Source organism: Cephus cinctus, unplaced genomic scaffold (genome assembly GCF_000341935.2).
Source record: "Cephus cinctus unplaced genomic scaffold, Ccin1 Ccin1_scaffold2166, whole genome shotgun sequence".
Lineage (NCBI taxonomy): Eukaryota > Metazoa > Arthropoda > Insecta > Hymenoptera > Cephidae > Cephus > Cephus cinctus.
Window position 1 is genome coordinate 56,078 of NW_014334164.1, and position 16,658 is coordinate 72,735.

The 16,658-nt window shown below is 41.5% G+C and overlaps 1 protein-coding gene across 3 annotated transcripts in view; it reads right to left on the reverse strand.

The window, feature by feature from the left end:
• The window catches only part of LOC107274069 (mucin-17), a 154,600-nt gene that overhangs the window by 52,765 nt on the left and 85,177 nt on the right, over window positions 1–16,658 (reverse strand). The window contains exon 2 of one of the 3 annotated variants that reach the window (XM_025091356.1): window positions 10,695–10,761. The exons of the other annotated variants lie outside the window; for them this stretch is intronic. The gene's annotated coding sequence lies outside the window, so the exon portion shown is untranslated. The remainder of the gene's footprint in view (window positions 1–10,694; window positions 10,762–16,658) is intronic. 3 annotated transcript variants of the gene reach the window in all.

Below are 16,658 nucleotides of genomic sequence, written 5' to 3' on the forward strand. Positions count from 1 at the left end.
GTCATGGCTCTTTGTACTGTCTCCCTGTATGCGTCTATAGTCTTCTACGACACTCCTCTCGCTGATCCTATTTTACTGTCCTTCTACCACCCACCACTAATTACCCGACGACAGGGAATAGTTCAAGCGCTACGAGTGAAGTTGACTGTGAGCTTTAAAAGAACTACAGAGAGCACAGAGGTAGAAATGGGTATAACGAACCGTAACCGTGAGCTTCGACTCGATAGATCAGTACTAATTGTAGGATGGATTTGCCAGGGGACGGTACAGCGCTCGAGGGATTCTGGCTGGCTTTAAAGGCCCGTATATATTTCTCTCTCTTTCTCTCCGTCTCTCTCGTACCAACGGTGAGATATACATGAAACACCTACACGTGTCTACCATTTCGTGACCTATCCCAACGACTAGTTTTTACGTCTCGCCATTACGACTCACCCCGTGGGCGTCATGTGCGATACACGTAACGTATTTACACTTGAGAATGCACGTACCCTGACCTCCACCATATATAAGCTCATATACTAGTCATCTACGTCTACCTGGTACGTACTGGTATATCCACGGATATATCCCTAGCATGTATGCTAGGGACGTCTCGAGTTTCTTCGCTGACACGACGCCTTGGTGAATCTCAGCACGACCTTGATGTCGGCTGAACTTTCCTTTCTTTTTCTTTTTTTCTCTCTCACTAACTTCACGGTGTCTCGTCGACAGGTCGATTCAAAGAGCACGTACCGCATTCTCATTGATCGTGAACCAGCCGTCTTGCAATTTACTTCGTTCATGCAAACTCTTCGTAAAGTGGGTAACATCGATTTTTTCGCTAATGACACTACGCAGTTAACACCAATGGTTATGCACTAGGCAGTATGCGTGCTTGAAAAAAAAAGGGTACGTAAAACAGAAAGATAGTCCATGACTTAGTGGAGTCAAACCGCCTCAAGGTCCCGCTGATCATTGCCACCTGATTATCCTTGAAATTACACGACGTAACTAACGAGTCACTGGCAAGAGCAATGGGTGGGAAGAAATCGGCACCGAAAGATTAAACACTCGTTACCGTCTTACTGGAATCCACTGACACTCACCCTCCTCGTTTACCCAGATCCGAATTTCCTCAGGTTTCCAGTTACACGGGAATGAAAGCCCATGCATCTTAATATCGCGATATCTTAATCCTAAGCAAATCATGAAATTCGAATTTACCATCAAACTATTATATTTTCTCATTCCTTCTTCCCCCGTCGTAAATTACATCACATCGCACCGAATATCACGAAGCACGCAATAACGTTAATATCGGTTCGTTCTCCGGTTACAGGACAAAGGGAATCAACCGTTTGCAATTACAAGTACAATATAAACACCTCTCATAGATATCAAAGGGTCCACCCGTGTTTTGCCCACGTACAGTTTCCCCAATAACACTGCAAAGACCTTCGACCGGCTTTTCCTTTGGCTGCTCATAGAACCCCCATATAAATACGATAATTGCATCATAAACGTTAACCTCCGCGTTTCGCTCGATAACCCAACCATATACCTGCAGTAGCAGCTACTTAGGTTTTTATCGGCACGTCGGTGCTCTACGAGCTGTGCGCTGCTTGAGGAGTATTTATTGCTCGATAGGCGCATTAACTGCAAGTCGATACGAGAGAACTCCGTCCTAGAGTGCTATTTCGAAACGGACTAATTTACGCGGTTCGATAAGATCGAAAGGAGTTTGGTATATGTTTCTTTATTTTACGTTGCGAGATAAATAAAGAGAGAGAAGATTTTTCAACACGAAGATTCGATTGAGAATAACCATATACCGTTATATAGGGTCATCTGTATGGGATCGATGATAAATGCAACGTTATACGACACTGGAATGGTCACGGCGAACGTAGGTAAAGTAACGGTTACGCGATACACCAAATTTTACTTACGAACCGTCTAGCACGAAAAATAATAATGGAAAGTCTTGGAGGAGGATCGATGCGTCAGTATACGCCGGAACAAAATTATCCCGTTAACGCTCGGCACATCAATCCTCCCACGGAAACTATCCGCAGATACTGAACCTATTAGATATACGCCCACGCGAGACTTTTCTAGTTTGAACAAAGAAATATACCCCATAGTTGAATATTTCAACGATTCGTATCCGTTATTCTTCATATCGGTCCATTCTATGTATAGGTATATTAGCAACTCATGCGAATAGCTACTTGTCTTGTAGGAGTATACAATTTCGAGTATTATTTATAGATTTATAATGCGATTTATGTCAAAATCAGAAATTACTTTTCCATTGTTATATTAAGGATATAATATTTACTTGGTTACAGTTCAAAAAATAACCAAAACAAAGGTATTACACGTATATCTACAAATCCTTGCCCAATATGGCTATTATCGACCATATTTAATACGGAGCAAAAAACCAGAACCTGACAAGCTCTGGAGCCAATCTGTCATCTTGATGCAAGTATTGGTTCGATCAATTCCTTCATCTCATCAGTTGACTCTCTGTCTCTCTCTCTCTCTCTCGCTCGCAGTGGACCACCTCCCCGAAAGTAGCTTCACATTGAACAGCTGCGCAAAACGACAGCGAGTGGGGCAGCTCTCTTTCCTCTAATGAATTCATACGTCACGGAACCCTTGTTGATAACCTTTTGTCTTTGCGAAAAGAGAGCGAGAGTAATTCCATCGGTCTTGGGACGGATAAATCACGTGATACGATCTAATCAATCAAACGCGTAAGAGTAAAGTAAATTACGTAAACAAGGGTGTGAGTAAATATTGACGTGTCAGTCATAAATGATTGGGAAAATTAATTAGATAAAAAAACGCCAATAACAGGTTAACCAAGAGCACCGTGTGCAGAGCACTGGAAATAAGGTAAGCCACGGTAAATGCTTATCGCGCGATATCGGAAAATCCCGAAGCGTGCATACAGTGTACAGACTGGGCTAGTATCGGAGTGCAACAAGGGTTTCAAGAAAATGTAACACAGAGTACCGAAGTGGTTATTGTTTTAACATGAAACTTTTGTAACTGAGGTATCGTTTTTTCATAACAGAATATATCAATTTTTTTATCGCGATTATCAATTACTTATAAATTCATGCACCTCCGACCGCACAAGGAACGCTGTAACAAGAATAATAAACGTTCAATGAGAGTGAGGGAGACGCGACATAGGATCTTTTCGCTATCCCGTCTCCGAGGACGAAGAACGAGACCGTCTTCCACTTTTAATTCCACGACTAAATATTTGAGTTTTCAGTGCCGCCTAAGCGTCTGCGTGGTATCTCATTTCGTTGCATTATCGATAATGCAACGTCGCAAAGGCACATCCTTTCCCAGCAGCTTTCTCCAGCCAAGAAGTTGCTCTTCCGTCGTTCTCCTCCATCACTTTCTACATTTGCGTCCGTTTCGCGTAGCTTATCAGAGCGAAAGATTACGGCAGCGCCGTTCGCGCGAAGTGCGTGTCTCATAAATGCATTACTGTAATTCATCTGGCTGCGTCGAAATTGCAATGCACCTTCGGAGTATTAGCACGACCGTAAACGCATTATCGCACCCAACATAATATCAATGTATATACACAGCGGCAGAGCGGGTCACAAATGTAAACTGGGTGGTATAATAAATGAAGTGGCATGAACTACTAAACGTATCGTGCATTATAGTTTGCCACGTATGTAATATGTGGAACATACAATCATTCCATTTCCTGATATCCATTGACTTTCCGATTAGCTGGAGTTCACGAGCTACGACTGTGTGAAACGCATGTGATTCGAGTGTACGTACGGTTCATTGACTCGACAACAAAGGAACGTATAAATACTCCATACACGTAGGGTACAGTGGTTAGATAATAACAGCAAGTTGGATGCGCGCTCGTAAATGGCTGGTGTGTACGTGGCTTTGAAAAATCTTAACGACTGACCGAGTTGCCACGGTTAAGAGAGGTTACGACTATCACGTAATTTTATTGAGTTCATTCGAAGCCGCACCACTTGACCCATCACAATGACCCGTATGAATGAAAAGTAGCGAACGACCAGAGCGCGATCCTATTGGGATTTTATCGTCGTCACTGTGAATACTCATCCTTTCCCCAAAGAAGGGCTATTAAGGGACCGTTTCACGAGGAAGGATTAGCGGTGGAGCTAGGCGGAGATGTATCGCTATAAATTCTTTGGACCAACGGGATTTTTTTTTATAACCCCAAAAACTCTTGACTCTCAAATCTTAGGTATATGACAGCGGGGTATACGGATACCACCCAAAAGTTTCATCGTTAAAAGTTTTATCGGCTTGGACGCGGGTTCAGCCACTGTTATGTCGTCGACGTGCACAACGTAGGTTTTGTACCGACGTCCTCTGAATGTAAATCGAATTCATCGTTCCACTTTTTTCGGCCAAACCGACGTGCGGTCTAATGTGTAATTCGTATTGAAGTGTGGAGAGACCCTGTTATTTTTCACGTTCTCCAGACTCGAAAAGAAAATCAACTAACCGACAAACGACAGCTAATATTGTAAAAGTACCGAAGAAGGAAAAGGGAAATAAAGTAAGGAGGATATGTTGGCCTAGCGAAGGGAAGATTGGATTGCCTGTGCCTTCCAGAAGGTTCACCTCCCTTAAGGGTGGGCTGGCTCCTGTCTTGGATGGGTGTTCTTAGAGGTTGGGTAAAGAGAGATAAAAGCGAGCAAGCGCATGCACCAACCCTGGACAGACCGTGTCCCGGAATTTCGAAGACGCTGGAATATTTTCTCGGAAATCGCGAAATATGAAGGCACTTCGGTAGCCGCTCTTTTTTCTCTTTCCTCTCTCTTATTTTCCCTTGGTCCATTCTCAAACCTTTTTTTCACGCGCAAACGGAATTGTTTTTTTCTCTCTTTTATTCAATGGTATCTCTTTTTCATATGTTTGACATAAGACGGAAAGCCTATAAGTTACAGGGGAGACATGAGATATCTGAAAAATCTCTGAACCCCTGAGAAATGAAACAATGAAATGGGTAGTTGCAATCCCAAAACGAACATAGGCATTTAAAAAAAAAAGAAACTGAATAAAATTTTTTCTTTTAATTTCTGTGTTGGAAATACTACTAGTCCAATAGCAGTCAATTAAGTGTATCGGTTCAACAGTCAATCAAGTATATTAACAAATTTAAAAAAAAAATGGCATAACTAATATGGCATACTTTTGCAATAATCGTCCCGTAACATTCCCAAAAAGAGGACGAAGATCCGACTAAATAAATTGTTAAATTTCCATTTGAAAAACCTGTTTCATCCGTAGGTGCTTCGCATCGCTGCTTTAAATCTTCACTCAATATATACCGATCCTATGTAAATTACCTACGAGCAACTTTACGGTGCTAATTTCAAACTCTTGCCAGCGTCAATATTCCGGAATAATCGTACTTCAGTAACGCGTTAGCGCTCCGCCACCGGTGCACGGTGGATGAGCAGGAAGTTTAGCCCGGTGAGTGGCGCGTATTTCAGCCATGCATTCTCGACCCGAAAGTTCCTTCGCAATTTCCCAGAATATTCGTAGTAACCGCGAATATACTATAACGGCAAAGAGGCTCATTCTGCCTCGCCACGATTTAGGCATTCTCCCTCGCCGTAAACACATGAGAAGACGGTGAATACAATCCGACCGATCGATTCACCTCACGTATATACTTAATACTCGAAGGAGGTTCCTGCTATTGCGTCATCGGTTATTTACGTTTCTGCAGTACAAGCAGCTCGAGTAGACCAAAGTTTAAAAATAAATTGATTCCCTATCGCAGAAAATAATAATACAAAAAAAAAAACTATTTTACTCATAACCCAAAAGTCCGAAGGTATTAATATCCTATAGAAACCTTGAACATCTTAGCTTCGTATATTAAGAGGATTTTGTCTGTCATGACAATTGGAGGTTCGGTAGCTAAGTTGATATTGTATATAGGTATAGTAGGTAAGGATGCTCTCGAGCTGGATTGAGTTGGCTCTGAGACGCTTAGAATGTTCCTTGAGGAAAGGGATATTGTCTTCTCGTCGACGAGATGCCCTGAAGATGGTTTCACTTAGAGGGGTTGGGATAATGGCCAGATGAAATCGCCTCTCGGGCATATCGAGAGTAATCTACGAATGTCCCGGAGATTATCCGACAATTCGGTCCTGGTTCTTCCTACGGGAATTTCAGGGATTCTCAATTTGTTCCAAAGACGCTGACAATATTATTATCCCTTGAGTTTTATCGTTTATACTATCACATCATTAATACTTATATCCATATCTATAGATATATAGAGACAGTATAACCAACTGTGGTGCAATTTTTGACACGACTGTGTTTCATTGTGTACCGTTCCCCTGTTTCCTCAAAATGGGATTACCCCTTCGCCGGTATAATGTGACTGTCGCGAGCAGCTGTTTTATAAAAGTGTATTTAACGCGCACGGGTCATTTCAGTGTCGACTATATTCGCAAGCATGACGCCATAAAGAACGCAAAAGTGTTATGAATGGGCGAGCGAGTATGTACATGTGTTTAATGTCCCGTGATATTTGCCGTATCTGAACCGCGAGTATACATAGAGTCCCGCCACAGGAAATAAGATACATATTAACAGATATCGATAAAAATACAATATTTTTAATATGAATTTTAAAAATATTCAATATCCAAGTTATGTGTTTACAAATCCACAAATTTATACGTTTACTGGTTTAATTAGTGCTCATATGGAAGTACACGTAAGCGTTTTGGCATATCGTATAGCGTGACGATCGATCACGCGTCGAAATATGAACGAGTTTCGGGCTGATTCGCATTCACGGGCTTATCAATAACGGCAAAACCAAAAGGATAATTCCGTAATACTTCGTAATACAAAAGCAATCGATTTTTATTATTAGAAAAATAAAAACCAAAAACATAATTCCCCCTTTGTGCCTGACTTCGGACGGGCGGACGGAAAGAATACGAAACAAAATACCATATTACTAATATCTCTAACGAGCATATACCACTTCAATATGACATTGGTATATGAAACAGCCACAGCACGATAACCTTGCGTAAATAACCCCAATTTAAAAAAAAAAAAAAAAAACAGAAACACGCAAATTTGACTCGCGTGCTTCAACCTCGTTTGGTTTTCTAGCTGATATCTGTGAAGTGGCCGAAGAGTCGATCGTGATATCCAAAGTCGTTAAGAGCGGGAGTACACTTGGCCACGAGAGAGTTTGAGAAGAAATACAGTGCGCGAATAGTGTTAAAAAGGAAAAAGATAGAGAATAAATAAAAATAAAAAAAAAAGGTCAGCACTATAGATAAGGCGCACGAGAAACGCGAAGCGAAATGCAAAGATCTGAGGAAAGTTTGTTCGCGCCTACAAACGAATTACCGAAGCAGAAACTTAGTTTCCAGGAGGTTCGCGTGGCCGCTCGCCGTGGCACACGTAATCCAGCATGGAACACAGCAGCTGGCTGTGTTGCAAACTCTCGAGTGACACATTTCTTCCCCTGTAATCTTCTCGTAAATTGCCGACGGTGGTTTACGATTTGACGCGCAACTGAATCACGATGATTCGTGGCGGCAGCGCATCGATTCGAAGATCGCGCTTTGCTTCCCGGGCAGAGCTGATATACGGCTTATACACGCGTGTATATGGGAATTAGCCTGAGAAGAGAGTACGACGATCGCGAGGAAGATAACGATTGAGTATTTCCCGATTGGAAAACAGGTTTTTCATGAATTCTCATTATCGGCCATGAACATAGACGAGAATCTCGTCTCTGTTGATCAATTAAAACTGCAATCTTAAAGTTATTCTTGTTCAATTATTTGATCGAGTATGCAAACTTCCAAACTCTATTACGAGCTGAATGGTTAGCGTGAAATAATTCTACAATATTTTACGTCACGTGATATTTTTTTATTTATCAAGTACAACTTGTAATATAACACTATTTTTCTATTACACATTTATGGTAAAACACAGTAACAGAGAAAACACTACCAGAATACGAGCTTTGAACAATTTGAGCGATAACGTATAATCAATGATATGCGGCTATATAATAAAAGGAATTTAATATATATAAATACCGTTTAAGACAAATTACTGAATTTCGCTACGCACGCACCTTATATATAAAAATATATTAACATAGAGAATCGTGGTGACAATTTTTTGTATTTACGTGATCGAGATAACCAGCCGTAGCCATGAAGCTTCCAATATCCAGCACCTCGTGTGCTTCCAGTACGTAATTTGCTTCTAATAAAAATCCAAGCCGAATAAAATACTCCTACGTTGACCACGGGACAATGGCCCAAATACCTAAGAGAGTGATAGAAAAACAAATCTAATAAAATAACGTCCTTATAAACGATTTCTATAATTTTTACTATAAATACCTGCTGCTTCCGTATTCACTGCCTACAGGCAAATGGGAAGAGCAAGACTTATCCCTTCGCGAAGCTACGAAAATTTACAATAAGTGGGAGGACACGAAGGTGCTGGCATCTGGAATAAATTCGGCGCGCAAATATAATTGTCGCGCTACAAACTATCCCTATCATCGTCATTTCCATTATCACTTACGCGGATATTGATAATTAGCATGGATAACGTGACCACCCGAATATTGTGTGGATATCTCATATCAATCGCCCATTCTGACACTGATTACTGTTGTCAAGTGGTACCTCGTATGTAGCATATATGATAATGAGATACAGTAACCGTACAAGAGGCATCACTTTACAGTTAATTAAGCCCATTAAAACCAGTTTCCTTTCGTCACGGGGCAGCAATACCCGCCGGAATGCCAATGACACTTAAATTACCAATCGCGGGAGTCGCTCGGCGTAGCTTCATAAAAATTAGCAGCCATACGAAAATCTGTTATCCTCGTATGAAACTTCGAGCAGTTTCTCAGCCGAGTCGATTAAATCGTACAAAAGTGCAAGATAATGAAAAACCGTGCATTATTGTCTACTGCGAATTATGCGTGTATGGTTATAACCACCGTATATATACCGTACGTGAAACAGGCATACGTAACTTATGATTGCAGAATCTTTGCAATTCCAGTTATCCAGCCACGGACAGGTTCGTAAGAAATAAAAGACACGACTGAAGTCCTACCAACCTGACGCGTACATTTCGCACGGTAACCTCGTTCCGAGAAAAAGCCATGGGATTCGGGGTCATTCTTTTGCGGACCATTGTGCTACTTTTGGTTGGTAGTGCTCTCTCGTATATCTTCAGCCACATTATTTCTCCGAGTATAATGGTGAAAAGCAACGAGCCCATGAACCGGTGGACGAGAGTCGCGTAGGTGCGGGAATTTGGGAAAGGTTTTGCCAGGAACACGACTTGGCGGCACCACGGCCTCCTGGAATAATTTAAAACAGCTCGCACCGGTGGCACCAGATGCGAATCGGATAGAGGAACGTTATACAATATAAATTTACATTTCCCGATAAATCTAGCTTTACTCGGAAATAACCCAGTACAGGTATCCCCCCCGCACAGTCTCTGATACTCAAAGCCAGGCCATTCGACAGGAGGGATTTTAATAGGCTCCATTGGTTATTGCATCAGGCATGCCAACCCTCCGCAGTTGGAATTTCTACGATTTCTTCCTGCGGGACGCCGCCACCCCATTGATCTCCGATAACCCGACCAATCATATAGCTATGTCGATTAGCAAATCGATCGGATAATATCACTGAACTAGACTCACGGTCATATGCTTAAGGCATATTTATAAGAGTCATGCAATTGACTATAGGTAGAACATGAGTGCATTGACAGAGTATATCCGGAATACGAGCAAGAAAAATAAATGTACACAAACTATCAGAAATTTTCTGTCAAAAGCAAACGTTTAACGCGATTGATTTTGGTACAAAAGCATCGTTCCCGTGTTTGATATTGATGTCAATAACATCAGTGTGTCGATGTTGGGGATTTGAGTCGACGGAAATGTCGTCGCAATGAAATGATACGCTGGGAGAACGAACGAACGAACGAACGAGTGAGTGGTAAACTGGCAAAACCGTCTACCAATCCCCTGGCAAAACCCCATGGCGACATGGTCTATAACTCTCATTTTAAAGCTGGTTATATCGATTCCGCTTTGTAGCGCGGTGGCCGCTTGCTTTACCTGCGCTATAGGATACGACACGTGATATTGGCTGAATTTTCCCGTGAACATTCAGCCACGCAATAAACTCAGCATTACTAACGCAGACCTATGTCAACCCTCGTACGACTCTCAAGTCTGGCCCATCATTCTGGTGAACCCAGGCAGCCCTGTCCGCGCACTATAGTGAACTATAGTAAACGCTACAATGCCCGCTAGTATACGCAAACATGCACTGTGATAGGGGAATACACGCGTAACCATACTTCAATTTTCTCTGCCATTAACTGGCTGAACGAATTCAAATCGCAAAGTGGAAAACGCGTTTGGATTGCAATTAACGCGGTTAACTGTGGCCCGCTTTCTAATTTTCAACAAATCGTTATTACTGGAACAAGATCAATCGCGTGGACTATCGATCTGAAATATCGGCCTCGAACAAGCGTATTGACATTGAAAGTATACGAAGTATGGGTAGCATTGAGTGACCATGCGCGTTGTTCCCATGTAATAGAGATCTGCTATCGAAGCTTACGATTTCGTTGCATTTCTTATGAAGTTGCGTGCGGCAGCAGCTCCGGCGTAAAGGCAGTGAAACTTACCTGCAACAAAGGGAGAAACAGAAGGTTAAACATGGATTCACGCAATGCTCGATCAACGTCTTGCCATTGTGCATTCGCATTGTCTCTAGATTCAAATAAATTCAGAGGCGTCCTATTGTCTGATATTTATGTCGGTGGCGATTCGCGCGCGTGCAACACGCCTGAGGTTATTTACTCGAGAGACGATACGGAATACGATGGTGGGAAATCGATTGGCACAATGTTCAATTAATAACGGCGCCTATAGTATAGGCATACGTGTATATAGGTATATACACCCAAGAGTTTTACGATGAATGCAAGTATAATACAACTGTATTTTTCCGGCAGAGCTTCCGTCTCCCCCACCATTGATCTTCTACCCATTCGTATATTCCTTCCTCTATCTGTCTATTTCCCGGCCCTTCGCTATATATTGAGAATCGATGGTCGTTCTCTTCCAGGAATACGTATATTGGAACTTCCTCGATATAAGCACGATATCCGCTTTCTTCTTTCGCGTTTTTCCTTTCGAACGAGCGTCGTACGTTCCTTCCTATGAAAAGTTCGAGCTACTTGCGTACGGGCTTTCCCTTGGATTCTGCGAGAAGTTAAAGCAGGTGACCCATACGGGGAAGGTATTGTGATGTAAGACTTTCATACAGAGTGACATTTTTGTCGTGAGGTTATTTCTGCTTTGACAGGAAAAGTTTATCAAAAACGTCCATAAGTCAGGGTATAGGAAGAAAGAATGTATCGGTTGGGCATTTTAAAATGTATATCACTGCCGCCAGTAAAATACTTCGGATTCCAGACTGTATAAAGGTAAGAACGTCTAAGCCCAGTTTCGCAGCTTTGTACTTTAAAAATAAATACACTTCATCGTGCTCTCCGACGCTTACAACGAATCCCAGCTAAACTTAGCGTTCGGATCGAACAAGTTATTTGCGCTACGACGATATAAACTCGGTATTATTTCAGGAAAATGGCACTGGGCCAGATGCATTTTCGCAGATTGGCATTTTGATAAAGAGAACTATCCGAGTCTTGCCAGCACTGGACAGATTCTCCAGGATGCATACATATAGCTCAAAGACGAAATACTTCAAAGCGACCGATATTTTATACTTATACGTACATTTTTCGTCAAAAGTAAACCTGATCTTTAGAACTGTTTTTAATAGATCGTAGACAAATTTTTCATATACTATAAAACTACACTATCGCTCACATTTTCATGAATCAACTTCCAGAGTCTTATGGGGGTCCTACTCGGCTCCGGTCGTCAACCTCGTCCTTGATAGACTCGTTCTTATAAATGCTATATTCGTTCACTCAAACACCTCACAATTTCCACTCCAATATTATAGTCCTGATCCTCCAGGAGAATATTGGTTTAACTATGATACACTACTTGAACGTATCACCCTAGACTATGGGATCAGTTAATGACCATGTCTCGCTGGCACAAGCTCACTGACTGAATCGGAGGAAACTGCTCGAGTAGATTGTGACCCGGAAGATGACCTCTCTAGTCATTGTTTACATATCTGAGGCCTGATATTCAAACCGACTATCACAGATACATTGTTATTTCCCTATTCTCTCTACGGTAGTCACTTTTTACAAGCTCACAAGTGTATTGTTATTCCCACATATTCGAAGGTAAAACTAACATACTTGCGTGTGCGTCAAAAGTGACTACCATAGAAATGATAGAGAATTAACAAACTTGGATTTGCAGTGATGCTCCTCGTCATGCAAGGGAATGGACCAATTATCAAAATGATTAGAACCCGTATAAGTTCCATATACCCACGAGATTTAATCCTTGAAAAATCTGTTTTGGCCATCAAGTGCTCTTAAAGAAAAATCGTAACTCGTGATATAACCTTAAGCCCTTCCGTAAGGATCGGTACGAGCGTAAAGCCTGGCATTTGCCTCGATCTCCGAGAGTAAAGTTAAGGATGTGGGGGGGGATCGCCCCCCAGATCTCGAGTCAGCCACTAGAGATTCAGGGGAGGAAGCGAAGGTAGGGAGGGTGGGTTTTCTCCACGAGGGTGTGGGTGGTTGCTGTCAGTAGTCAAGGTAGGAGGTACGGCGGGGAGGGTGAGCTGGGGAAAATATAGATTTTCCGAAGGAGGGCGCGAAATGAGCCCCGGCACGCGGCGGGAATAATATTAATCTCCTGCAAATGCCAGCTATCCGAAGGGGTGGCCCTACCAGCTCGCTCGGTTCGTTCCTAGTATAGTAATGTACATAGCTGGAACCTCCCCTGGTGGAGACCTTAGAGTCGTGTAGCGAAGACTGCCCTTCGTACGATGGTTCACTGTCCACGTTTAATTTAGCTAATAAGTCAGTGCAGTCAGCCGAGCCAAGTGAAGGACGAAGGCGAGGAGAATGCCGAGGGGATAAATAAAAGTGAAAAGGCGTTAGCGCGATTCCCGTTCGCGCTTCTCGCTTTTGCTTGATGATAAATAAGGAAGACGCGTAAACAGCGACTGGTCGTCGATCTCATTTATACCTGAATTTCATTTTCCTATTCCTCTTTGTCATCTACGCCACTTCGTTTCTCTCGAGTGACTACAGAGTCGAGTGTTTACTCGAGTACCAAGGATCCTCGTATCGTACTATAGTCAACTCCAAACAACGAAGTCGTAGATCGAGTATATGTAAAAGCAGATGGCGAACATTCCTAAAATCTTTTCTTACGTCACGCAACTCATGGAACATGATCCGTTATTAATATCAGGTTGCCGTTTTAATTTTTTTTTGCTCTTATATATGACGTGTATGCGTATTATGTCCCCAAGGAGAAATTTCAAGCTGGTGAAATTGCTCGTACCCAGTTTACGGGACTTCTATAAGTCGAATGTATATAAAGCTCAACGCTCATAAAGCGCGTACCCACTTTCTATATGTAATATTTTACCTAAGTTGAATTCGCTGAAATTCTCTGGACCGCTTTGGGTAACTGCCTATGGAAGCAATACTCCAGGTACCTTATTTCATCTCGAATCGTAGAATGATTTTCGCTTTATCGACAAAGCGAAGCATCAACAAAATTTATTATTGGCTCTTTGTCATGTGGAGACTTGATATCAGTTATCATACGCTCGATTCGTTGACTATCCTAGGATCTTCCTCATAGAATTATTACTTATGGAACGGGCTCGTATTATCCATGACGTTTACGACGTTAATACGTCGTGGAAGTTCAGTCGAGTCAGAAATTTTATTTCCATCTGGAGGCACTAGTCGAATTCTCGACATCGTTGAAAAGAAGGAAACGTTTATCTGAAGGAAGAAAATGACGTAATTCTAAAAGGAAAAAAAAAGTTACAAAGAGAAATCAAGAGGTTAAAAAATAATAAAAGAGTAAAATAATAAACTTTCCAATAGCGCATTATCAAATCAATATCAATTTCTTTATCACGAATCTCGAAATAAACGCATTTTTTATTTACAAATCAAACAGGTGAAATTCACGGTGCGAATTTTTCGGTCGATTGTAACAAAATTGACGTTCGGAACAATTTTCGACATTGCATCGTGCACACTTCCCGTGCACTTCCCGTGCCCGTCGTGCACGATTCCCCCAAGCATACAAAAGATTTGCCCTCTGAAATATGTCAACTACAAATACTATACAACCCCAAAGGTAATTGGGCAATTTCACGTATTGATCTGAACGTGGCGATACGCTGCAATCAGAAAGGGAAGTAAACATTAAATGAACACCGCGTTTATCTCACTAAAGATAGTAAGTGTGGGTTCAAACTACACGGACCTACAAGTTGAGGTTAGTGTTTCAGGACGCCAGGGAATGACTCAAGTAGATACTAACAATAAGAACAAGGATGGATCAAGTACCTCTGGCGCCAGTGGAGGTAAAGACACGAGCATGAGAGTATCACGAATAGGTATAACTATAGATCTCGCTTTCGTATAAGCATTAAAAATTCGTTATCGTGTAATAATGAAAATAACTATTATATAATATGAAATAAATTTTTCTTAAAATAAAGAGAATTCAATTTTGCTAGAAAAAGTTTATGAGTAAAAATAAAATTCATCCGATATCTCACTTTCACGCGTCTTACTGTACTTCATGGGGGATATGTCCTTGTTAGACAGGACGTTCGATAGCACCAGGATGCGCATATACATGGCAAAGTTAGTTAGTCTCGCAGATTCCATGTGCTTGCAACTAGCTCGAGGGATTGGCACGGAAGAAAACTGCGATTAGATTAAAGTGAGGCGAGGGAGGATGGGGTCCCGGAGTCCAACGATAGCTGGGTAAGGTTAGGTTGAGAATGAAAGGAGCTCAGAAGTTTACGAGGATATAACGGAAGGTCGCCACTTGCTACTGAAGTGGATCAAAAAGTCAGATACTCGGCCATTTTGAATACCCGTGGTGGTATAACTCGTTAAAAGTGAATTAATAGGATTTTTTTATAGGCAACCGCAAAATAATATTTTTTCTATAAATAATGCGTATATATATATACTTGATAGATAACATACTTCTATCGTGATAGAAATTTACAGAAAAGCTTTAATTAACTGTTAGCTGTGATTTAATGGTTCGCTCGACGAGATCCGATATTATGTTGCATTATTGTAATCTGACTGGATCACTGTGTAATGGTTTGCGCTTTGTTGGCTACGTTCCTGTGAATAATTGATTTCGTATTAAAATTGAATTTAGGATAGCGATGAACTTATAGGTCGGATTTAATAATAATAAAAAAATTTAAGCCAATCCTCCATGAATGGTCCAATCACATTTTCATCTTGAAAACAGGCAATTTTCCATAGCGGTATAAATATGTTTCGAAGAATTAGCTCGCCCATTTCAACTGACCAAATTACGGCTACGATTGGATGCAACTTCGATGGGAACCAGCAAAGCCGTAATTGCCCGTTTGCTGGGACGGCATTCCTATTCAAATAAAATAACCCCCATTAAGCCAACATGCTACGAACCTACCCATCCCGTGTCCCATTGAAACGCATATATGAAAATTGAGTATTCTTTTCCTCGCCATTTTTACGTGTCATTGACAACTTACGTGTCACCCAAGAAATGGAATTCCTTGGAATCTCTATCCTTTATGAAAATTCAATTCACACTTCCTGTATACTTGCGGAACAAAAAGTTAGGTGATAACCACGAAAGAAATGTAATTGAAGTTTTCGCGATCCAATCGTTAAGCTCCTTTGTCCACAATTCGTGGAGACGATTTGTCCTTAACTTATTTAACCCTATCTGTGAAGAAGAAAAAAGGCTCCGACAACCTCAATATTCATGTTCAATTTTGAAGACAGCAAATTATGTGGCCGCAGCTGTAGAGAGGATTCAATAATTCAGTGAAATGGTAGTTACAGCCGCAAGGTAGTTGACTCCATTTATAATACACTCAAGGGAGTCTTGGATCGATGTCAAGTTAACTCGCATCGACTCTTCCGATATAGCTTGCAAATTTGTAGAACCAAAACTTTCTGTAAAACACTGTAAGACGGATCCTAAGGTGACACCTTGATATCTGATTGGTCAAAGTATGCAAAAGTCATTATACATATAAAAATGTAGCACATTAAAGTATTAGGCACGAATTTTGCCGGAAAGAAAATTGACGAAAGTTAAAAGCAAAGAAAATGCTTGTATATGTATGACGGAAACGTTCAGACCTTTTCAAGCTCCTCTCGTGTGCACGACCTATGACGAAATCAAGTTTAGCCCGCAACAGACTTTTCTGCTCGAGAGCTGTAACCGCGAAGCGCGAGCAAATTCTCCCTCGTAACTTCGCGCAGGAACTTTGCGAACTCGCTGAATTAAAATGTAGCTGACACTTTTACGAGCGGCGGGCGAGCAGGTATAAGGTGCTTTCAGAATAAATGAAGAAGTAGTCCCA